Genomic DNA, 25,586 nt, shown 5'->3' on the forward strand with positions numbered 1-25,586 from the left:
CACCACATTTCTTTAATTGGTGTTATGCACTCTTTGTCTAATATATTTTAATGTGACGACTTAATAAAATTTATTCAGATAATATATAACTGTTTGGTGGTTTATGGTTTACTCCATTTTGTTCTTAGTTTTGCAATACTATTGAGAGTACTCCACTATTGTGACTATACTCTTATGTTGGGAGAGCTGTACTCTAATATGCTCTCAAATTGTGCTTGTTGATTGCTATTTCAGAATGTTATTAAGCTATCTATCTACGGCTATATATAATATATATATATATATATATAATGCTACATCTGTATACACAGTAGTATAATATCAAATATGCTAAACCCCATTTAACTTCATTAAGATAAATAGTATTTCTGTCAAACATCGGATTCTATGAGGGTGAATTTCCTGTGAAACATTTGGTAATTTCAATATCTAAAGAGCAATAACCATCTGTTCAAGTTCAAATTATCTTAAAAGAATGTCACCAGAAAATGACTGAAATACTTATCAATTACTGACTTTTTATCATTTAGTATTTTATCATTTACATAGATAATAGATTATATAAGATAATTTATTTGGTACGGAATTTTGGATCTGAACTTGACAAGGTGGTACACAGAGAAAAATGTACTTTATGCATAATTAGTCTACAATCCCAACAGTAAAAAATTGTCATTCATATCCATGTTCGTTCCAGGCTATTGCTGGTGTAAACATACCAGCAATAATCCGACGCTCAAACCAAAAGCCTTGCTTGTTAAGTGATCAGAATGTTTATGCCGTTGAAAAATCATCACGATCGTGAACACATGATCGCATGTTAACAAGAGATGTGCTGCCGATATGGACACAGAACGATCATATTAGCAACTATTGTGCTCCCATCATTGTTTGTCAGTGTGAACAGGCTGGTAACGAGGGCCAGTCAACTTGTGTATATTCCCTTGGCACTCGTTCATGGTGCAATGAGGGGATGAAATTGGCACAAATGAAAACACCATTAGAGTTTGGTCAATTACTGCCTAAGAAGTTCCAACATGATGTACTGATTGTGACAGGTTCCATTGTGGGAATCCTCGTCGATTAGCTGCTATCACCAAGGTAAATGGCTGGAGAGTCAAGAGAAGTAAATTATTACACAGCTCTTAATAAAATCAATGAGCCCTCTGTGCAATGCACAGATGAGCAAAGCCCTCTTTTCTCACTTGTCAATGCGATATAATGTTCCATGCAAGAATTCTTCATAAAATGCAAATAGCCATAATATTTTCAAGCTTGGCATATTGCCATTCTTTACTTTCAACACTTATAAACTGTAAAACAGCTAGGTAGGTGAAAAGAAATGCTATGGAAGCAGCAGGGAAGATTCATAATCACATTTCACTACTTAAATATAGAATAAATCTACATAAAAAGATGAGTAACTTTGTAAATTGATTTCATTAAAGGGGATTTCCATGAAATAGGTGATAACTTACAAATTTATGTCGGTTCGACTGCCAAGACCTACACTGATCATCAGAATAAGGAACATTTAGGCTGTGTGCACACGGTGCGGACTTAACTGCGGTTCCGCAGCATTTTTTTCCGCGCGGAATTGCATCAAATCTGCAGTGTAGTGCACAACCAATGTTAGTCTATGGGAAACGCAGACTTGATGTGCACATGCTGCGGAAAAATCTGCACAGAAACGTAGCGTTTTATTTTCTGCAGCATGTCACTTCTTTGCTGCAGAACTGCAGCGTTTCTGCACCCATAGACTCCCATTGTGTCAGGCAAATCCGCAGCAAAACCGCAGATGTAAAAAAGATCTGCGGATTTGCTGTGGATTTGGTGCAGTTTTGGGTGTCAAAAACCGCAGGAAAGGGAAGTGATGTCACAGGAGGAGTGTATGTGCTGAGTGTAGAGAAAATGGAGTCGTACCGTTGCATGGGGATTGATGTGAGGCGTATGGTTGATTTGGTAAGTATGGTCTGTGTGCATCAGTCTGAGTGTTTTTAGTGACTGATTGTAGTCGATCATCGGATGGGACAACTGCTCCCATCCAAATATGATGGGAGAGTTGTCCCATCGTCAGGCGAATGGCCTCAATGGGTTAAAAACACAAACACATTACATACACGTAACAAACATACTCACCAAATACGCCTTGTGCCCGAAGCCCTCCCTCGATCAACTGAAAATAAGAAAAAAGCAAAAAAAAAAACCCTTGTCCGCCGTAATCCAATCTAGACTGTCCCACGATGTCCTCTGGTGATATACTGCAAGAGTTAAATCGCCCCCGCAGTGATCGCTGCTCGCCGGTAGTTCCCCGCAGTTCAATGAACTCCGGGATCTCACTTTACGGTACTTGACCTGCGTGAATTGCCGTAAAGTGAGAGTCCCAGAGTTCATTGGACTCCGGTAAACTTTCACGCATGCACAGTCACACTGCAGGAGCTTTCTCCTGCCAGTGTGATTTGGAAGCCGTGGAGAGCAGTCACATCTCCTGATGTGACTGTTCTCCACTATAGATCGTCGTGGGACACTCAATATTGATTTGACTACATCGGAACAGGTGGTATATGGTTGATTTGTTATTTTATTTTTTGTTACAGGGCATCGAGGTGTATTCGTAAGTATGGTAAAATTCAAATCATTAAAAAATTTTTTTCTGTGTCTGTGTTTTTTGTTTTTTTCACTATAGGATTAATAAAGGATTGGAGTCTTATTGACGCCTCTCCATTATTAAACTGGCTTAATGTCACCTGACAATCAAAGGTGACATTAACCCCTTATTGCCCCATCTCCCACCGCTACACGGGAATGGGAAGAGAGAGGCTAAGTGTCAGATTTGGCGCATCTTAGAGATGCGCCATTTCTTAGGCGGCTGCGGGCTGATATCTGTAGCCATATCCATGGCCCCTTCCTCGGCTATGAATATCATCCCGCAGCTGTTGGCATAGCCATTTCTGGCTAAAAAATATAGGGGGACCCCACGTCATTTTTTTGGGGGGGGGTCCCCCTATTTTAATAGCCATAAAAGGCTCTGCAGACAGCTGCGGGCTGATATTCATAGCCTGGGAAGATTAACCCTTTCCCAGGCTACAAAAAATCAGCCCACAGTTGCTGGCTTTCCCTCTCAGGATTTGAAAATTGGGCGGGAGCCGAAGCCATTTTTTTCAAGTCCAGACAGGGAAAGCCAGTGACTGGGGGACGATTTTTATAGCCTCTGAAGGGCTTAAGCTTCCCAGGCTTTGAATATTAGCCCGCAGCTGTCTGACGAAAAATCATCAATCGAAATCAAATTTTTTAACCAATGGAGGCCTGGATTTGGAGAGACACCCCAAATGAAAGTGGGAACAATTGAAAATGATGCTCAGTATTGTGTGTGGCCTCCACGTGCCTGTATGACCTCTCTACAATGCCTGGCCCTCAAAAGAAATCCCACTCCACACTATTACTGACCTACTGCCAAAACTGTCATGCTGAAGGATGTCGCAGGCAGCAGGTTCACACTCAGCACATGTGACAGACGTGACAGAGTCTGGAGACGCCATAGAGAGCGAACTGCTGCCTGCCACATCCTTAAGCCTGACTGGTTTGGCATTTGTTCAGTAATGGTGTGGGGTGGATTTTCTTTGTAGGGCCACACAGCCCTCCATGTGCTTGCGAGAGGTAGCATGACTGCCATTAGGTACCGAGATGATATCCTCAGACCCCTTGTGAGACCATATGCTTGTGCGGTTGGCCCTGGGTTCCTCCTAATGCAGGACAATGCCAGGCCTCATGTGGTTGAAGGTATTGAAGCTGTGGACTGACCTGCCCGTTCCCCAGACCTGAATCCGATTGAGCACATCTGGGACAGCATTTCTCTCTCCATCCACCAATGTCACGTTGCACCACAGACTGTCCAGGAGTTGACAGATGCTTGAGTCAAGGTCTGGGAGGAGAACTCTCAGGAGAACGTCTGTAACCTCATCAGGAGCATGGCCAGGCATTGTAGGGAGGTCATACAGGCACGTGGAGGCCACACACAATACTGAGCATCATTTTTACTTTTTTCAACTTTCATTTTTGATGTCTCTCCAAATCCAGGCCTCCATTGGTTCAAAAATTTGATTTCCATTGATGATTGTTCTGTGATTATGTTGACAGCACATTCCACCTTGTACCGAACAAAGTATTCAAAGAGAGTATTTCATTCATTTACATCTAGGATGTGTTATTTGAGTGTTCCCTTTATTTTTTTGATCAGTGTATATATAACATATAGAGATGTTTGTATATATATATATATATATTTATTTTTTTTGTTTTGTTTTTTTTGTTTTTTTTAAATTAGATTTTGTGTATAATAACCAAATAAATATGAAGATGTTAATTACATATTGTTATCCATTATAGATAAGGGACATGCCAGCTATCTGGGACCCGGTCGATGACGCCTACAAAGATATACAAAGATAAATATGCAAGGGATATTTGTTGGAGCAGAATCTGCCAGGAGCTTTATCCTGATTTTGATGGGTACACCGGTGCCCTGCAGCAGAAAATTAGCAATTACTTTTTTATGGTCTTTAAACATACCTACTATTCATTTTAAAATGTATTGCAAGGATCATAATGTGTTGTGATTTTTTATTTTAACTAAAGATGTTAAGCAACGTTGGAGGTCGGTGCGAGATCGATTCCAAAAAATACAAAACAATATTGGGAAGAGTGGTTCATTGCCGGCCAAAATCCACTTTAGTCTCTATGACAAATTGAGTTTTTTGGTAACCAGCAGGACTTGGAGGAGGTGATTTGTTAGATATAATTTGAATGTCGTAATGATGACTACAAATTGAATTAATATTGAAGACTTGCTTTTTTTTTATCACAGCACTGAAGGAAACATTTTGGCTCCTGAGCACGCAGAAGACGCCAGCCAAGAGCTAGCAGGAACCGCTGATTTCATGGATGGATCTTTATTCTGTGGACCTGACTGAATGTCACCGGAAAGGCAGACAAAGTTCATAACAAGTCTGCATGCTCTACTGTCTGCATTCGAAGACCCTGCACCCTGCACCGATCGCACCATTACCGGACATTGTCATGGGGGTCACACAGAGTGTGCGGGCAAGGCCTCCACCACCAACACCACAACAGCGTGATGACCAACGCTATCAGCGGCCTCCAATAAACTATTCCTACTACTGTGATTCAAACTCAGAACACATGGGTTACAGCCCAGAATACACCATTTTAAATTAGTTGAAAGGGTCAAAGACAAACAATAAGGCAGGTACATGATGATAAAGTCTGCCATAAAGTTCAGCGTTGCTGACACAAGACCTGCTTAGACCTGTTTCTGAGACCATATTCCTTCTTGTAAGGCAACAGTCTTGTTTGTTGCACCAATTAATTAATTTTGAAACATTTATATATTTAAAAAAGAAATGACTATGTTGATCATAAAGTCTTTATCGTTTTTGGAATAAAGTTATAATTTAAAAATTTCATGGAGTATTTTTTGAACAATAACATAAGGGGTATATACCATTGCTCTTTGGATAAAGAACATACTTTGTAAACTGCTATAGTTAATTTTTTGCTGTAGTGGTGAGACAATTGTATTATATGACCTATTGAACATAAGAAATAAAAATATCTGCCTAGGGCAACACCTCCTGAAGGGGCCCCCATGCAGCCACTATGGTTACCCTGAGTTAACCGCGCCGCACACAATATCCCACACACACAACAACTGGCCATCTTCAAAAAATACGCTGATAAAGCAGTGATGGAGGAGAGAGAGTCATGTTACGCTCTCTCTCCCATCACTCATAATTATATTAATATAATGAAAGTACAATCGACCAAAAATACAACAGATTAAGATGAGTAATCTTTTTTAATACATGAAAATATAATACAAATTTTTCACAAATTTTTTATAAATTTTCTTTGTCTTCGGATCAGTTTTCTTCCCTCCTCTGCTGGTCCGGCTGCTCTTCACCGACATAGGAGTATTGCCAGTGCATGGCAACTCATGAAGTAGTCAGTAAAGGTATCTCTCACACACACACCAAGTTGGATGGCCTTCCCTGACCCACGTTGCGCATTGGATTAAATACTGGCTGCGGGTACTCCATATCTATGTCAGTGCTGTACTCATGAGCATAGTTGTGGAGTACACAGCATGCCTTATTCGCAGCATCAACGGTGTCAGTATCCAACTGGATGGCAGTGTGAAAGATCCGCCACTGACTACACATGATCCCGAAGGTGCATTCCACATATCTGCGTGCATGACTCAGCCGATAATTAAAAATCCTCCGTCAGGCATTCAGACCCCTTCGTGGGTATGGGCGCAGCAGGGTGGTCATTAACGCCTCATCCGATACCATCACAAAAGGCACTGGATGTGTGGAACCCGGCAAAGGTCTTGGGGCTGGGAGCCTTCCGCAAACTTGAAGAATTTGCAGACCAATCTGTGACGTTCGCCACACCCGAGAATCCCCAGTACTACCATAGGCACCAACGTCAATGGCAACAAATTTGTAATGTGCATCAGCCACCACCATCAGGACCACAGAAAAATACGTCTTATAATTCAAGAAGCGTGTTCCTGATAGTGGTGGCTTCTGCACTCTTACATGTTTACCATCAACTGCACCTATGCAGTTTGGGAAATTGGCCACAGACTGAAAGCCTGCTGCGACCTGCAGCCAAGTCTCCTCGGTTGGAGAAGGCATCACCATGGGCTGCAACTTCTGCCAGATGACGGCACATGTGCACCTCACAATTTTAGAGATGGTGGAATTACCAACTCTAAATTGGAGGTGTAGGGATGTATAGCTCTCTCCTGTGGCCAGAAATCTGCAAATGAAAAAAAAAGGTTATTACAAATGTCACACAAAAATGTAAGGGAACCTGACAGCAGTTATGGCCGCTGTAAAAGATGCGGCAAACGCCTTTCATGGTTTTTGTGCAGCATTCTCGAATGCTGTCGTAAACTCCCAAGTCCAACAGGAAAGATAACAAAAATAGTTTTGGGTCTACTTAACTCAGGGGGGCAGTCCAGAAAGATGGGTTTTGCAGGTGATTGCACAGCGCCTCAACTATGCCCTCCTGTTAAGTTCATCGCTCTAATGTGCAGCCGTACTTATCTTCCTTACTACGGGCAGAGGGGCGGGTAACATCACAGAGTCCCAGCACATGCACACCTCAGTACTGTGCTCTATCCTCAGCTGGGCAAAGAAGTACGCATGCACATTAGAACAATGAAGCAAGCTGGAGGGTGTCGTCGCAAGAAGATAGGAGGCGCCGGACCCAGACCTGCAACACCCATCAGAGCGTACGGCCCCACAGCTAAATATGATAAAAGTAATTTATCTTAGCCTGCTTGTTGGAACTGGGGGGGTTAAAGAATTTATTTATACAATGCAGTAGATACGCACGGTGTCTGCATGTTATAGTGGCCTAAAAGTCTGACAGGTTTGTTTCGCACGTCATGATATTAACGTTAATGGAAAAACCTTACGAGAGATATCTGTGTACGTGTATGTAATACATGCCACAGACATTTAGCAACTGTTTGCAGCACATGTGATGCATTATTGATTACACATGGCTGTCCACCGTGGAAGAAGCGCTACAAGCACTGTTCGCTGGCAGCAGGTGCAAAAGACGTCTCTCATTATGACCTGTTTGCGCCAATTGCCAGCTGAGCTGGGGAGAATGAGAACATCTTCAGCACCTGCCACCAGGGAACAGCCTAACTGTGGCACTTTTTCAGCGGTGACAATTTGTGTCACAGGGAGGACATCCATGTGTGTTCTCTGTGTGCATGTGTGTGTGACCATTTGTGGACAGTGCTACCATTAAAAAAACAACCAAAAAAAGGCACACGTACACACGGTCCATGAAACCACGCTGACATGTGCATAGACCCAATCATTTGAATGGGTCTACATGTGTCAGTGTCTCCAGGACATGTGAAAACTGTCACTACACATACTAGAGACACTGACGGGTGAAAAAGGCCTTATGACACACAAACCCAAAAATAAAACAATTTAAACTTACCGCAAGGTGATGAGCAGCCTTTCCTCAGCAGAAATGGACTTCCTCATCACTGTGTCCATATACGTAAGCTCTTCTCCCAGTATGGTCAGAAGCCGGTCAAATGCCGGGATGGTGAGCCAGCAAACAGACACAAATTTCTCGGGATATCTGAAAAAAAAATGAGTATGTTAGATCATATATGGATTTTTTTACTGGGGCACATTTTACATAAGAAAATCTCTTTACATATGGTTAACTTACCTCCTCAAATCTTGGAATAGCACAATAAAGTGACCCTTTCCAGTACGTTCGGCAACAATGGGGTGGACCCACATTCTTCTTGTTCTCTTTCTGGCCTGCAACTAAGATAAAAATACATGGTTTAAGGTCCCGTTACACATAGCGACGCTCCAGTGCTCACGAGAACGATGCAACCTGGTAAGGATCGCTGGTACGTCGCTACATGGTCGCTAGTAAGCTGTCAAACAGGCAGATCTATTCAACGAAGCAGCAACGATACAGCGGTCGTTAGGACCTTGTCACACAGCAGCTATTCTGATGACTCACGCCTGCGTCTCTGATTTCTGAGTCGCAAACGAGGTTGCTCGTTGGCGTCAAACACAGTGATGCATGCTGGCTAGCGGGACACCAGCGATCAAAAAATGGCCCAGGGCATTCGAGGACGATCAGCGAGATCCAGCGGGGGGCCGGTTGCCGATATGTGTCACACGTAGCGAGATCGCTGGAGAGGTCGCTGTTGCGTCACAAAAGCTGTGACATTTCAGCGATCTCACTAGCGATCTCAGTATGTGTGATGAAGCCTTTAGTGCATAACACATTGAAAAAACAATATTATTTTACACATAGCGTAGCTTACCTGCACTCTTTGCTGATTTAGATAATCAAGCAATACTCCCAACATCTGGAGGCGTTGTGGCCTGAGTAGCCATACATTAGTTTCACCATGTTCTTCACCATGCTGCGTGCGCCGTTGTTCATTCTGCTCATTTGCACAGTTACCACTCATGATGATGAACAAAGTTTGCTATGCGGCTTTCCAAAATGGAGATTGAGAAGAGGTTGGACTAGGAAATGACTTCACATTTTTTTTTCCTTTTTTAAAGTTTCTTCTCTTTATTTTGGCTTTACAAAAACGCAGACAAATCTGCATGAAAAACGCAATCAAAAGCGCATAAAAACCGCATAAAAACCGCATAAAAAACACATCAAATCAGCATAGGAAGCTGCACCAAAAACGCAGCAAAAACTGCATTAAAAGCGCATAAAATCCGCACAAAAACCGCGCAAAAGACGCACTAAAACCGCACCTACGGTTTCTGCCAGGAGATGCAGTTTTTGTACAGAAAATTCTGCACACAAATCTGCAACGTGTACACATAGCCTTAGACCTGACATGGCACTTTTATACCCTTGATAATGGATGTGCATGCCTGTTTGTAGCTCCAGTCATTCCCTGTGGGTCAGTCGAGGACTTTGCTCAGCTTTTTTAGCAGCTCCAAAGGGAATAAATGGAGGGTTGTTTGGCCAAGGACACTGCTGCTCCATTCTAATGACGATAAAAGCACCATGTTCTACCAATCAGTGCAAGTTGCAGCCAATCTCTATCAAGTAGCTATTACCTATTCTGTGGATAGATGATGACAAATTTTCACTGGACAGTCCCTTTAACCGGGCTGTCCGCTCAAAACTGGTAAGTCTGCAGTCACTCTGTGTGACTGCAGACGTATGAATTTTCCCAGCACATTCACTGTGTACTGAAGGGAATCGCTGGTTTCAAACAGTGGCCAGTGGGCGCGGCCTTGCTCTTCATAAAGTTTTTGATGCTGCTTACTTCTGCTGCTCAAAAAATGCAGTGTCTTACAGTTAAAGCAAAGTGGATGGGATTCATAGAAAACATTTATAAAAAATTAGAAAGAAAATCTACAACATAAAAAACTCAACTAATGAAAAAAATTAAACACTCTGGGAGACAGCGAGAATAACACAAAAGCAAAAACTAGTTACTTTTGACCTGGTGACAGGTCCATGTGGTGCAAGTATGACAATTCCCAGAATGCAATCTGTCCCATAGCATTGTAGGAGCTATGCTAAGCTGATGGGGCATTGTCTGATGGCAAGTTTGCTGTCTGTTTAAAATGGCGGAATTGTGAATGTGGCTCTGGAGGTAATAGAGGCTTATAACTCAAGATCAGAACAAGTATTAAGTAATATAAATGCAAAGTAACTTTATTTTTTTATGTAGATTATGCTTATCTGAAAACTGTTAAATGATGTTTAAAGGTTGACATGTCTCTAATGAATCATGCATTAAATATGTTACATAATTTATTCTGAAAATATGACCTAAAAGATCACCTTTCACAAAACGTTTCATGTTGAACTGGACACAATATAATAGTGACTGCAGTACGTAATTACATTTTTTTTAACTACTGACACTTTGAGCTCTCAGTTGTGGACAGAGGATGTGGGGGGAGAAGCAGCACAGCAGAGGTGACAGGGCTATGAGAGAAGGAGAGCTGGTAGAAGGGTTTGTAATGTAACACAACTGTACTGTTTCTCCCCCTCACAGACTGCTGGAATCTTTTCTGAAAAATATGAGTCATCTATGATAAACTCCAAGCATTTTCTCATCATGTACGAGGTTAAACCAAGAGATCAGATTGTCTGACATTATATGGCTCATACACTGAGAAACCTGTTCTATTCTATTGTGGGGCGTGTTCTTTTTCTCCTCTGTGGTGCTGCTCTTATTGGGCAGCATTATACAGGAGGTAGAAGTACACACCCCCAGTGAAAAGTATCTGCTAACACCATAATAGACTTAAAGGCAAATTAACTCATTAGCATCCAGATACTTTGACTGCCAATATCTCTGCAATGGAGAGGCGAGATAAAAAAAACCTGCTCTGCAGTCACTATTACATTATGTGTCCATTTCAACATGAAAAATTTAATGAAAGGTCCTTTCCTACAGTGTCAATATAATTTATTTATACTTTATGGCACACAAGCACAGCATAAACTGTATTATCTAAAATCTAGAAAATGTAAGGCAATGACATAATGAGTGAAGCTGGAATGATCACCTCCATAACTTTTGATGGATCCCATTAACGATGCTCCAAATATTTGCTGTCAGCATGCACTTTATATTAACTGTTAGATGAACATAAGGATGAAGTGATGGCTGAAGTAGATGTCAGTAATGACAATTGAACGTCCCTTTGCCTTCCCAGCCCCCTTCATATATTCTCAGGCATAGGATGACAAAGGGAAGCCCACGGGTCACATGACTTCATTTATTAATGACAATCCCTGAAATAGTTTATGCATATTTATAATGAATGAGAAAAAGATGACGGCATTATCATTGGCATCATAACATGTTAGATTATAGGCGCATAGTTTCTAAATTAACAAGTTGCAAAAAAAGGCAGCTGGCTGTTTTTTCCTCCTTGTTTCTACATGTCACCACCAATATCATGGGAGAATATTAATAGCTTGATGGTTTGATAAAAACAGGGAAGGATATCACCATTTACATATAGCTATACCATATCTTAATTTAGGACTGTAGATAATGCAGGATTCTGTGAGGGTTCTGGTATTAAATTGATGATGAAATGTAGATTCTTTACTGGTGTATTAATATAAATCACAAATTGGTTGTGGGCTCTGTGCCAGAGCCTTCATTGGATGGTATACTTCCACCTGGACACCTAGAAGCATTGCAACAGAAGCGAAACGGCGGTCACCCTTTGATTTCCCTGTACCCCCTGCATGCAGCCTGCATGTCCTGTGCAACTCAATAAAGGGCTAACTTTAGGAAATGGTGAGTGCTGCTTTTCTTTTTTCTTTTATGACCTGCACAACTTATTTGCTATGCACCACCGAATTCTTTTTTGTGATAATGCATTGGTTCACAGAAAGGTTAATATTGATTTGTAATGGTATTGTGCTGAAGACTTTCTTACTGTGATTGAACATTTTTTGATGAGTTGTATTGCAAATTGAGAATTGCAGGGCCAGGTTGTACTGTAGACTCTCTTTAACCCTTGCAACCACCTAGCCTGTTTTCACCTTCATGACCAGGCCAAATTTACAATTCTGACCAGTGTTACTTTATGTGGTAATAACTCTGGATCCTACTAACTGAGAGTTTTTTCATGTCATATTGTACTTTGTTCGATATGACTTGAGTTTACAAGTGAAAAAAGCGGATATTTAGTGAAAGTTTCGTAATTTTTAGACTTTTAATTTTTATACCCTTAAACCAGGGAGCTATGTCACACTAAATAATTAATAAATAACATTTCCCACATGTCTACTTCACATCAACAACATTTTTGAAGCATAATTTTTTTTTGTTAGGAAGTTAGAAGGGTTAAAATTTGACCAGCGATTTCTCATTTTTCCAACAAAATTTACAAAACCAATTTTTTAGGGACCATCTCACATTTGAAGTGATTTTAAGGGACCTGTATAACAGAAAATACCCAAAAGTGACACCATTCTAAAAACTGCACCCCTCAAAGTCCTTAAAACCACATTTAAAAAGTCCTTCAGGTGGTTCACAGGAGTTAATGCAATGTGGAAGGAAAAAAATTAACATTTAATTTTTTTTTTTTAATAATTTTTTTAATTTAGCCCCCAATTTTTTATTTCCAGAAGGGTAACAGGGGAAAATGGACCACAAGCTTTGTTCTACAACTTGTCCTGAGTATGCTGATACCTCAAATGTGGGGGGAAACTACTGTTTGTGTGCATGGCAGGGATCAAAAGTGAAGGAGCACTGTTTGACTTTTTGAACGCAAAAATGGCTGAAATCGAGAGCGGACGGCATGTCTTGTTTGGAGAGCCTCTGATGTGTTTAAACAGTGGAATCCCCCATAAGTGACAACATTTTGGAAACTATACCCCTCAAGGAATGTATTTAGATGTGTGGTGAGCACCTTGAACACCAAGGTGCTTCACAGACGTTTAGAATGTAGAGATGTGAAAATAAAAAGTAAAATTTTTCCCACAAAAATGTTATTTTAGCCCAAAATTTTGCATTTTCACAAGGGTACAGGAGAAAATGCACCATGCAATTTGTTTTACAAATTCTCCTAAGTACGCCGATACCCCATATATGGAAGAAAACTACGGCTTTGGCACGGAGGGGAAGAAGCGACATATGACTTTTAAATGCAAAATTGGCTGGAATTGTTAGGTTTGAAGAGACCCTGATGTGTCTAAATAGTGGAAACCCCCCACAAGTTAAGCCATTTTGGAAAGTAGATCCCTCAAGGAAGTTATTTAAATGTCTGGTGAGCACTTTGAACCACCAGGTGCTTCATAGCAGTTTATAGCGTTGAACTCTGAAAATGAAAAACATAAATTTTTCACTCAAAAATGTTGACTTGGCCACAAATTTTTCCTTTTCACAAACACAAAAGGATCAAAATGGACCAAACAATTTGTTGTGCTTTTTCTGCTGAGTACACTGATACCCCACATAAGCTTCACTTTGAGACACAATGCAAAGCTCAGAAGGAAAGAAACGCCATATTGGAGTTCAGATTGTGCTGGAATAGTTTAAGGTGCAATGTCACATTGGCAGAGCCCTTGAGTTGCCAGAAAAGTAGAAACCCCCCATAAGTGACATCATTTTACAAACTACATCTCTCAATGAATTTATCTAGGAGTGCAGTGAGCATGTTGACACCACATGTGACTCACAGAAATGTATGCCATTGTGCAGTGAAAAAAGAATAATTACATTTTTACTGCTAAAATGTTGTTTTAGCACCATCATTTTTATAAGGTCTAATAGAAAATAATGGGCCACTCAATTTTTGTGCAATTTCTCCTGAGTGCGCCAATTCTCTACATGTGATCAGGAACTACAGTACTTTTGAGGCACAGTACAAAGCTCAGAAGGGAAGGAGCGCCATAATTTTGTGCAGATTTTACTATTATAGTTTGTGGTAGTCATAACCCACTGGGAGAGCCCCTTAGTTGCCAGAACAGCAGAACCCCAATAAGTGACCCCATTTTACAAACTACACCACTCAGTTAATTGATCTAAGAGTGAAGTGATATTGACACCATGGGTGTATCACAGATTTTTATACCATTGGACAGGAAAGAAAAAATAATTACATTTACACAAACATTTTGTTTTAGCCCCAGATTTTACATTTTCCCAAGGGGAAATGGGTAAAAATGACATTGAAATGTGTCACACAATTTCTGCTGAATGTGGCAATAATCCATATGTAGCTATACAGTACTGCTTAGCCACATGCCAAGACTCTGGAGGGACAGAGCGCTATTTGCTTCCTAAAATAGTTTGCAGACTCCACATACAGAGCCCATAAATTCTAGAAGAGCAGAATCTCCCCTCAAGTGACCCCATTTTGGAAATTACTCCCCTTTGGGAATTTATCTACAAGTGTAGCGATGATTTGACTCCTTGGGTGTTTTCCAGAAACAAGCAGCAATGGATATTGCCGAGTGAAAATTGCAAATCTGCTATTGTAGTGCCTGTACATTGTCTTGCTCAGTATGTTGTAATGCCCAGTACATTATGCCCAGCTTGTGCTTCTGGAGACATGCACCCATAAATTAAGCGAGCTCTTATCGCTACAGAAATGCCAAACATGTGGACGCTAAATATAGTTTAGGCACACTGTGGGGTTCACAAGGGAGAGGGCATTTCGATTTGGAAGTGCAGAATTCTATGGATTACTTTTGGGGGTGAGGAGCAATAGTGTTTTTCCAGAGCCTTTGTACCACCATTAACTTGGAAGCCCCCTATAATTCCATTAAGAGATGACAGACCTGTGTGGGGACTTTTTTGTGGATTGAGTTGAAGCTTTTGTTAGGAAGATTTTTTATAACATTTTGGATCACATTTATCCTGTGCTGTACGCTGAGCACTTACATCGGGGTTTCCATCTAAATCACTGAATGACATAATTCGGATAAAAACCCCAGAGGGATCCATTCACTATAATGAGCCAGCAGTTACTCTGTCTGACTTCTGTCCAGTGGTGTCCTCTTTTTAAGGGGTGCACAAAAGTGTGGTGCATGCGTAAAAAGACAGACACCAGTGGATCACAAGCCAGACAGCATTCACAGTGCCTCCATCTGCCTCATAGGGAATCTTCTGTTGGTAGTTCTGTCTAAATCACGTATATCAGAGATTTACTGGACATGCATAAATGCAGGATAATAACGCAGGATAACTGTGTACTGAGTCTTATTGTGATCTTTGGGAGGCAGAATAAACAAATCAACAGCAGGTCAAGAATTGGTTCTATTTATTTTTTACGTTCATCATGCAGTATGTGATTAAATTACTTTATTCTTCGGGTCAGTGCCATAATAGCGATACCAGATTTTTATATATAGTTTTTTTTTCTATTTGTCTGCTGTCACACACTAAAAAATGCTTTTTTTGTCAAAAACTAGCTTTTGCATCGCCATATTTTGAGAGCAATAATTTTTCCATACTTATGTTGATAGTCATGTGAGGGTTTGTTTTTTGCGGAATGAGTTGCCGTTTTTTTGGCACCATTTTCGGTCATATGACTTTTTTTTTGCTTTCTATTCTGGGAGGCATAATAAACAAAAACCAGCAATTCAGAAATTGTTTTTTGCTTTTTTTTTAATGGCGTTCTACATGTGTTAAAATTGATAAGGCGTCTTTATTCTTTGGGTCAGTATGATTAGTGTGATATACCACATTTATATTTTTTTATGTTTTGGCGCTTTTACACAATAAAAACTACCTTGTTTTTTGCAGGACAAATTGACAGTTTCAGCAATTCTATTTTTATTCATATTCATTTTGTTTCACTTTTTGTTCAGTGGTATGATGAAACAGCAGTTTGTTGCGTCATTTTTTATAAAAAAAATTTTTATGGTGCTCACTGAAGGGGTTTAATAGTGAGACAGTTTTATGATTTTTTACCTTTTTTTCCTTTTTCACTTAGTCCCTCTATGTGACTTACATTTTCACAGTTCTGATCGCAGTTATAAAGCATTGCAATGCACGATCATTGCTATGCTTTGAAACTCTCAGTGCTGCATTGATGCGGCGCATGATCTAACTAGCTTGCTAGCCCTGGTAACCCGGATGTCGTCATGACAATGCTGGGTCACCATGGCAACGATCGGCCCCTTGCAATGACATCTCTGGGGCGCCGATCAGAGGGGAGAGGGAAATTTTCCTATCCCTGCCTTCTAAATGCTGCGATTGAGGAAAGAGACATAGAAAATCAGAAAAACTATACTGCATCTCTAATTGGAGGTATTTGCCAATATTATTATTACAACTACTACGTATTGGGATAGGATCATGGCGATGGGAATACCCTTTTAATGATACTAATATCCTGTACACTATAGTAAGCTCACAATAGAGATAAATATTGAATTTTTTTAGGTTTTGTTTGACACTACAAAATCAATCTTGTCCTAATCACTTCGGATAAGGGGTCTTAGTGACGCCCCATCCTGTTTTCCAAATCTTGTTTACGGACATTTCAGAATCTGAGGACTATCAGACAAGGCATCTTAGATGGTCTCCCTCTCTCCAGTGGACTTTTGCACCCACATGGCCTACTTCTTTGTTATATGTGCCCTTGCCTGTAATTCTACACAACACTATTGTATCATACAAATAAATATGCCATTAAGTGGTCCATTAACAAGATTCTAGGCTGAAGTGATTTATTCTAATATACTGTATTTAACCTACCATTAAAAGAAATGGAAATCTATTCACATTAGGGCTCATACAGAATAACATGAAATCAGATGCTTTTAGGACTAAATGTGAAAATCCCCTTAGTTTTAGTTTTTCAGAATAGAGAGCTTCTAGTATCTAGAATTTAACCATGACTTTGATTTGCTGTTTCTCTTCTCATGTACATTAATATACGGTATATTTCTTTTTTTTCCAAGCTAACATGTCAAATGGAAGTTCCATGCAAGTATTTCTGTGACATTTGTCCTGACATGTAATAGCATAGAAAGCAAGCTTATTGTCAAGCTAAATATATCCAGGCATATATTTATTTTAACAGCAAAAACGTGGTTTGTGGAGTGTTTGAACAAGAGCAAAAGAAAATAAGTATAATTACACTTTTCCTGCATGTTCTGAATGCCACCTGAAATCACTTCTACATATGACCCAATAAAGCATTAACTTGGCTAGTGCTGATGAATCTTACTTCTGCCACATTAAACAGTTGCACACACACACTGACTGAAACAAAATTGCAAGACTGTAAAATGCAAATAAATAATCAATCTTGTCTTATTGAGAAAAAATATTATCAGGCCTCCCACCATTGTACTAAACAAAGAAGGTATTTTTTCGTTAATTGAATGCCACTACCTTTCCTATTTCCTTGGCCTTTTTTGTCTGTTGGAGCTCAAATTATCTCCAGATTATATTCTGTATCTTTACCTTGAGCTAATGTTAGTAACACTGTCACCTTTTAGTAGCCTCTGTTGGTGTCCAGATGGAGCTGCTTCATCTATAATACTGGATCCCCTCATCCCTACTCTGCGCTCCCATCGCTCACTAACTCTGGTATCTTGTTCTTGCTTCTCATGTGTATCTCCCCATTTACATTGTCTGGTTTGAGAATTACATGCTTATGTTGATGGCAGATTACATCTGCGGACACGTCACCATTCTTGGATTACTTGTTATGTACTTGAATACTGAATACTATCTTTATGAATCCAAAATCCCTTGCTAATCTTCAGATTTCATGTTGCCCTACAATGAGTCAAGGCATAGCATGCCAGAGGCAGCAAAACAACCCCAGAACATGTTTGAACATCCACCATATTTGACTGTAGGTAGTGTGTTGTTTTAAACAAAGTACAAAACTGGGCAGACGCTCAAGCCAGCTCACCAAACTGCCACAGATGCTCAGAACTCCATTGAAACCCAACGTAGCGGTAACAAGAAGCAAAAGGATTGACGTTCCAGCTCCATAAAAACAATTTTCTTTATTGAAAAAAATATTAAAATATCATAGATTGGCAGAAAAATCCTCCAATATTGAAAACGATCCACCCCTGATCGAAACGCGTTGCCATTATACCAGCAGCTGTATGTACACTCACTATAATGGAGGATTTTTCTGCCAATCTATGATATCTTAATATTTTTTTCAATAATGAAAATTGTTGTTATGGAGCTGGAAAGTCAATCCTTTTGCTTTCTGTGTTGTTTTCTTTGCAAATTATGTGCTTCACAAAAAATCTCTCTTGGTCTCATCTGTCCACAAGACGCTTTCCCAGAAGGATTTTAGCTTATTCATGTACATTTTGGCAAACTGAAGTCTAGTTTTTTTATGTCTCTGTGTCAGCAGTGGGATACTCCTGGATCTCGTGAAATAGCATTTTATTCATTAAAATGTTAACAGATAGTTCGCGTTGACACTGATGCATTCTGAGCTTGCAGAACAGCTTCACTATCTTTGAAACTTGATTGGGGCTGCTTAGCCACCATCCAGACTATCATTTGTTGCAACCTTTCATCAATTTTTCATTGCCGTTCACATCCAGGGAGGTTAGCAACAGTGCCATGGGTTGTAAACTTCTTGATTTTGTTACTGTCACGATTCATTTTTCGATTTGTAAAAGATCTGGTTCTGCTATGAGTTAAATGTGGCATTTTTCCTTTTTAGGCCAGCAAGGGTTAATGTCAATTTCCTTGCTGGCAGATGCTTCATTGCTGGTCATCTGATGTGGATGGTGACCATTCCCATCATCCTTTAAATAGTCACATTATGCATCAGCTGACTGTTGGTTATAGAGTTTGTCTATGGAGACCAGCCTAATAGCTCTCTGGTGTCAGCACTGTAGTTGTGCTACTTCTGTGGAGTTTGGGGTCCTGTTTCAGTATCCTCTGCTGTGTGGAGCTTGGCAGCGGAGCCTGGAGCTAAGTTTCTTGTTCCCTTTTCCATGTCTGTCTTGTGCTTGCTACTACCCCCTGTGTTTATACCATCTGCAGTGTTGATGCTAGCGCCCTTGCCAGCCAGTGCACTAGCCAGGATATTGTGAGGTGACAGCTAGTGACTAGGCACGTGATGGTGGTGGGGGGAAGGACCGGCATAGGGTGTCAGGGGATCTTAGGCACAGGTTGTGGTTAGGAGGTGCTCCATCCCCCTGCTCCCTACTGTTAGGGCCTTCCTCTGCCTTTTTTTTCCACATCCCGCTGTGTGTGTTGTGCCATCCGCCGGTCTTATCCATCCCGAGCATGACAGTTACGTAACATAGACAAAGGCACATAAAGAGCTCTTGAGATGGACTTGTAACCTTGAGATTGTTGATATTTTTCAACAATTTTGATTCTCAAGTCCTCAGACAGTTCTCTTCTCTTTCTGTTCTCTATGCTTAGTGTGGCACACATGTACATGCAATGGAAGGATTGAGTAAACTTCTTTCCTTTTTATCTGGTTTCAGGTGTGATTTTCATATTGCTCACACCTGTTACTTGCCACAAGTGAGTTTGAAAGAACATCACATGCTTAAAAAGGTGCCAACAATTTTGTCAGGCCAATTTTTGAGCTTTTTTGAGAAAATAAGCTCAAATTGACTTTTTTATGCTTTTATTTTAGTGTTGTTCCAATACACACAAAGGAAATAACCAACATGTGTAATTGCAATGATTTTCTGGGAGAAATCTTCATTTTCTGGAACAATTTCCAGGGTGGCAACACTTTTGGCCATGGCTGTATATAAATATTATTTCTTGATAAAACTATAAGGTTTCATATACAGAAAATGGCATATATATATGAGGAATTGCACTTTGTAGCTTATCAATCCTGCCCTAAGTGTGGTTTGCCTCCAAGTCTTCACACACATAAGCATAAGGCTCCATTATTCCAGCGAGCAAAATGGTGCTGTAAAATGGCATCCATGAGCTTTTTTGAGACCTTCCTGTCCCATATTTACTGCAGCATCCCAAACTGAAATATTTAGTCGAACCCCTTGGAGATGCTCTCCTAAATCCCTAAATTACCTCTGTTAGGTGGCGTTGGCATAAACTGTACACTTTATGGTCAGCTCACTGGGATTGTCCTGACAAAATCAGAACTGTTGTATACTGCACCTCTGTATACATTTGATGTTATTCAAAGACATGCAGAATCATTGTCTGCTTCCTTATAAAATTGTGCCATGATGATCCATCAGATGCCATATTACAGAGTTATTTTTCGTACAACATAGAGGGGCAATATGGTGTTGCATAGAGTTCTATCGACTACTGATTTCAGCATAATAGGGACACATCATAATTCTACTATCTGCATTAGTTGAAATGCCGAATAGAACATAAGAAGATTTGGTAAAGGCCCCTGAAAAGTAGAGGTGTAATAGGGCTGCCTTAGAGGTACATGGGGCCACTACCGTGCTTCAAAAATTTGTGTACCGTAGTGCTTACTAAAGTACATATGGGGAAGCTGTTTGAGCACTAATTCTATATGAAAATAAATCTATACATTTGGTACCCAACAGAGTCTGCAGGGCAGCACACTGGATCTATACTAAGGAACTGCATGCTCTCTTGTACATGCTTTCTGGAATACCTGATTTATGCACATGGCTCTGGAGGTTCAACTCCCGACACCCCATCGATCAGCTGATTGAAGGGGCCATGGAGTTCGCACAATTATTCATGGCTGTTACTCAGAGTATGAAACTGTGCCATGCCTGCTGCAGCGAGGCCCATTTAATCAGCTAATTGGTCAGGTCGCCAGGAGGCAGACCTCATCAATCTGATATTGATGACCTATCCCAAGTCTAAGTCATCAATATTAATGTCTTAGGAAATCCCTTTAAGAGTTAACTTGATTTTTTGTGGATTACTGAATAAGGAAACTATAGAGACCACCCACTTATATGAAAGCAACAAAGTTTCTTCACAGAATTCAATGCCCGAATAAGCTGATGATGTCCCTCAGTCAACTAATGAATCTTGTTGAAGAATATTCGCCTCAGAAAAGAGCTTTCATTTCTTACATTATAATTACTTGTCATCATCAAATGTATTCAAAACTTGGACAGAATGTGATAATCAGTCATTGTATTCTTCCTGGCAAAGGAATGGGAATTAATTGTCCAATACTGTTTTTGACATAGCGTGAAATATGGGCATTATATGGAGAAGCTAATTTGATATATAAGCTTTCTTATCTGGCGTTCTGCAGTCTCTGCTTCTAGAGATTGCATCTTTGTCCTACAAGCTTGTACCTAAAAGGCTTTTCCCAGTATGTGTGGGTATTTCAAAGGGTCTAATTGTATAAACATGGGTAACAGTGAGAGAGACTGCTTTTCTTACTGTATTTTCTATTAGCCCATAAAGGCCCAGTCACACTAAACGATGTCCCAGCGATGCCACCAACGATCCGACATGATGGGATCGCTGGGACATCGTTAGGCTGATCGCTGGTGAGTTGTCACATAGACAGCCCCAGCGATCAGGACCAGCGACATTTGACGCTGGTTTCTAATGTAAACGTCGGGTATCCAGGAGCCGCGCGACTCCTGGATACCCGCTGTTTACCTTGGAAACCGGCGTACACGCTGGTTTCCAAGGAAAACATCGGGTATCTAGGAGCCGAGCGACTCCTGGATACCTGACGTTTACCTTGGAAACCAGCGTGTACACCGGTTTCCAAGGTAATCAGCGGGTATCCAGGAGCCGCGGCTCCTGGATACCCGACATTTACATTAGCAATCAGCGTCCAGCGTCGCTGATCGCTGGTCTCTTGCTGTCACACACAGAGATGCGCGCTGGGCAGTGGGAGACCAGCGATCGAAAAACGGCCCAGGCCGCTCGAGCATGATCAGCGATAACCGGCAGGGGGGCCTGTGGCTGATCCCCATCACACACAGCGATCTCGCTGGCGAGATCGCTGATTTGTCGCAAAATCAGCGATCTTGCTAGCGAGATCGCTTAGTGTGATGCGGCCTTTAATGTAATATGTGATGGGTAGGACAAAAAAAAAGTTGTTAATAATTTTTATGTATACATTGCTTCAGAGATCTGATCTATCTGTTGTAATTTTAGTTACAGGTGCTTCTCACAAAATTGGAATATCATCAAAAAGTTCATTTATTTCAGTTCTTCAATTCAAAAAGTGAAACTCATATTATATAGTCATTACAAACAGAGTAATCTATTTCTAGTGTTTATTTCTGTTAATGTTGATGATTATGGCTTACAGCCAATGAAAACCCCAAAGTCATTATTTCAGTAAATTAGAATAATTAACAAAAAACACCTACAAAGGCTTCCTAAGCATTTAAAAGGGTCCTTTATTCTGTTTCAGTAGGTTCCAGAGAGGAAAGGGATAGCTCAGGATGAAGAAACTGTAAATATGACAATGTACTGTGCTGTAACAACAGTTGAACTTGGACTGGTCAGTAAAGTTAAACTGTTTGAAGAGAACAAAATGTCCCATGTTGGGTGTGCGGCTGTTCCTGGATCTGGGACTGTGGAGACAACAGGGGCCTGCAGCCAAAACATGAGTGTTATATAGTACACCCACAGCACAAGGGAAACAGCACACTATTTACTTGTAGGATGCCAGGGTATGAGATCACAGCAGCCCCTTGCCCACGACTACTGCCATCATTATGTTGATTTGGAAACATGATTTTGATTTGTAACTCTTGAATTTGTAATAAAAAATAACTATGAATGGTTGAACAATGCAAGATTCACAAGACTAACTAAAGGGGCAAAAGGGTTGTGCAGTCACCAGATATTATTGACCTATACTCAGGGTAGTTTATCATTATCCGATTGATAAGGGTCAATACCCAGCACCTCAACTGATCAGTTATGGTTGGATGAAATTGAATAGAGGTGCACTGCAAAGCTATATTCAATGTGTAGTGACTGCTGCCTGGCACTGAAGAACAGATCCTGTTCAAGAGAAAATCCCTTTAACAATGAAATTGCAAAACTGTTTTGTTTTAATTTGTATAGCATATGTAAACTTAACCAGAAGCTATATGTGACACTAAAGCTACTGCAGATGCACATGGTTTCAATAATCATTGAGACCAAAAACAAGAATTTGGAGCATCACCAGCTAGCGAGATTCATATCACACTATTGCCATCATTTAATTTTCAGAAAATATTGTCCCCTTTTTCAAATACGGCATTAGTATCTAAGTTTTAGTGCAGAAAACAGCTGCATACATTTGTTTGACATCTCATGGGTTTTGCCGTAGTGTGAGGGAACATGTCCTTGTTATAAACTCAACAAAGTATGTGACAGTAATGGCCAGACTGAAATTGATTCACAGGAATGAATGCACGACTGCATTACATATCTGATACTTTTCTGGGGAATTGATAACATTCTAATTGGGTGGGCCACATAGCATAAATTGGAAAAGATGAAAATATTGCTGGAATAATGTGAATCCCAGTGAAAATGTGGCGCCCCTGAGGGTTCAGTCGCCACAGAGGTACTGAACCTCCTCCTGAGGTGTGGTGTCCAACCATCCAGTTAAGGTGGAGACACCTGACCACACTCCAACACCTGCATCCCACACAACATAGTAGTGTAGCAAAGCACCCTTTGGTGGCTCCCTGCTTGGAACACGAAGTGTGCTGGGAGGTGGGTTGAGTTTAGTTTGCATCAAAAGAGCAGGAAGAGGATAGGATTCAGTGAGTCAGTCTGATGGAGTCTGTGAGAGAAGATCCCCTGAGAGGGATGGATGAAGGAAGTGCTGCAGCCGACCTCAGTGATCTGGGTCCGCTGGCATAGGAAAGGAACAGTGATAGAAAGCCTGACTCTCCAACAGAAGGAAAGGATTTGTACGGAACGTAAGGAGAATAGAAGGACTAAGGATCAGGGTTGGAAGAGAGAACCCTTCCCAAATTCACAGCGCAAGGCCGGGGTCCGGTCCCCGAGGTTGTATGTATACTAATGGTCCTGCAGCAGACACCGGAGGAATAGAAATTGGCATCACTTTATTCCCACACAAGACTTGGGGGCACAACAGCAACATAAGAGAGAGCCGGGACTAAGTAGTAAGGAGTCCCCGAAGCAGGCTACAGCTGTCTGCCATACATCTGACAGGAGGAACTCCAGTGTAACTCAGTACTGTGAGTGCTTCGCTAAAGGCACTAAGAAGGAGATGTTCAGAAAAGGCACATATGTTGGCGGAGTGTTGGAAAAGAGTACTTCATCTCGCCTGGAAGTTGGCTGAGCTCCCGACCTGGAGGACACGGCACGGATGCGGGCACCTGTACCTGCAACAGACTGTGAGTAAAGCTTTGGAACTACATGCCCCGGTGTCCTCCACTTATTCCTGCGCCAACCTGCCCGGCACTGCTACATCCCTTGCGCCCGACACTACACCATCTAAGTGTCACTTCACCTACTCTGCCCTGGGACTACAGCCCTGCCTGTGGAGGGCTATAACATCATTGCTGCACCACACCATTTGTCCCAGAGGATCTATGTGCAGCGTCGGCTCAACATCTTCATTGCCGAACACCACAGGTGGCGTCACAACTCATTCATTCATAAACTCTAATCATCATAAGCGCACTGAACTTCCCCCTTTTACAATGGGCGCCTAGGGCCGCGGGCCGGGTCCCAGCTGCCGTGACATCTCCCATTGAAGCTCGACGGTCCCGGTACCGAGTACCCCCACAGCCCTGGGAGGGCTACCCAACTATACAATTTCGAGACTAAAACCAATGGGACATAATCCTTAGGGGCAATAGGGAGTACAGTTAGATTCTATTGCAGCTAACTGACTGTGATGCAGGCTCACAAGCTGTGCCCGCATTTTTCCCAGCATATGATGGCTGTGATATTCAGCTATCATCTACTTCTAGTAGCCACACATAGAGTGGAGTCCCACCCACAGCTGTTAATCTGTTAAATGCCACTGTGTTATGATGAGTCACCGAAGGAGGAAAAAACAAAATACTAGCTAAGTCCAGAAAAACCAGAGAGGTTGGCAGCTATCGGATTGCAGACCCCTGAACCTATCCACAACAACTAGCAGTAGCCGTGGGGGGTTCCTACGGTGCCCTAGACCCCTCGATCACAGCCGGAGAACTACATAGCCTAAAGACAGAAAGGGGAAAAACTAAGCTGCCCCAGAGCAGACCCCAAAGCAATAGGCCCCCAGCATATAATGACGGTGAAGCAAGATGAAAACACTAACACAGATAGAAAGATAGGTTGAGCAAATGATGGGGCCCAAGCTAGCTAAAATAGGACAGGATAGGAAAGCTGCTGTCTGCCATCCGCAAAAACCCTATCCAAAATGTGCCAACCGACTGATAGGAAAAACAGGCCCTGAAGTCGCTAGGCTTCAAAAGACTAAATCAGCACTCAGGTATATTCTGAAGACAGAGCAAAAGATCAACAGATCAGAGACAAAAATGGAATTCAGCTCACCCCCAGCCGGGGATGGCAGAACTCCCAAAAAACAAGGCAAAACAAAAACAAAACTGAAGTGTACAAAGCA

At 41.3% G+C, this 25,586-nt stretch overlaps 1 protein-coding gene across 1 annotated transcript in view; it reads right to left on the reverse strand.

Annotated features, from left to right (window-relative positions):
* Positions 1-25,586, reverse strand: part of TRPM3 (transient receptor potential cation channel subfamily M member 3) — a 710,253-nt gene that overhangs the window by 354,539 nt on the left and 330,128 nt on the right. The window lies entirely within an intron of this gene.

Source organism: Dendrobates tinctorius, unplaced genomic scaffold (genome assembly GCF_039654945.1).
Source record: "Dendrobates tinctorius isolate UK_male_01 unplaced genomic scaffold, ASM3965494v1 ptg000134l, whole genome shotgun sequence".
In the NCBI taxonomy this organism is placed as follows: Eukaryota; Metazoa; Chordata; class Amphibia; order Anura; family Dendrobatidae; genus Dendrobates; species Dendrobates tinctorius.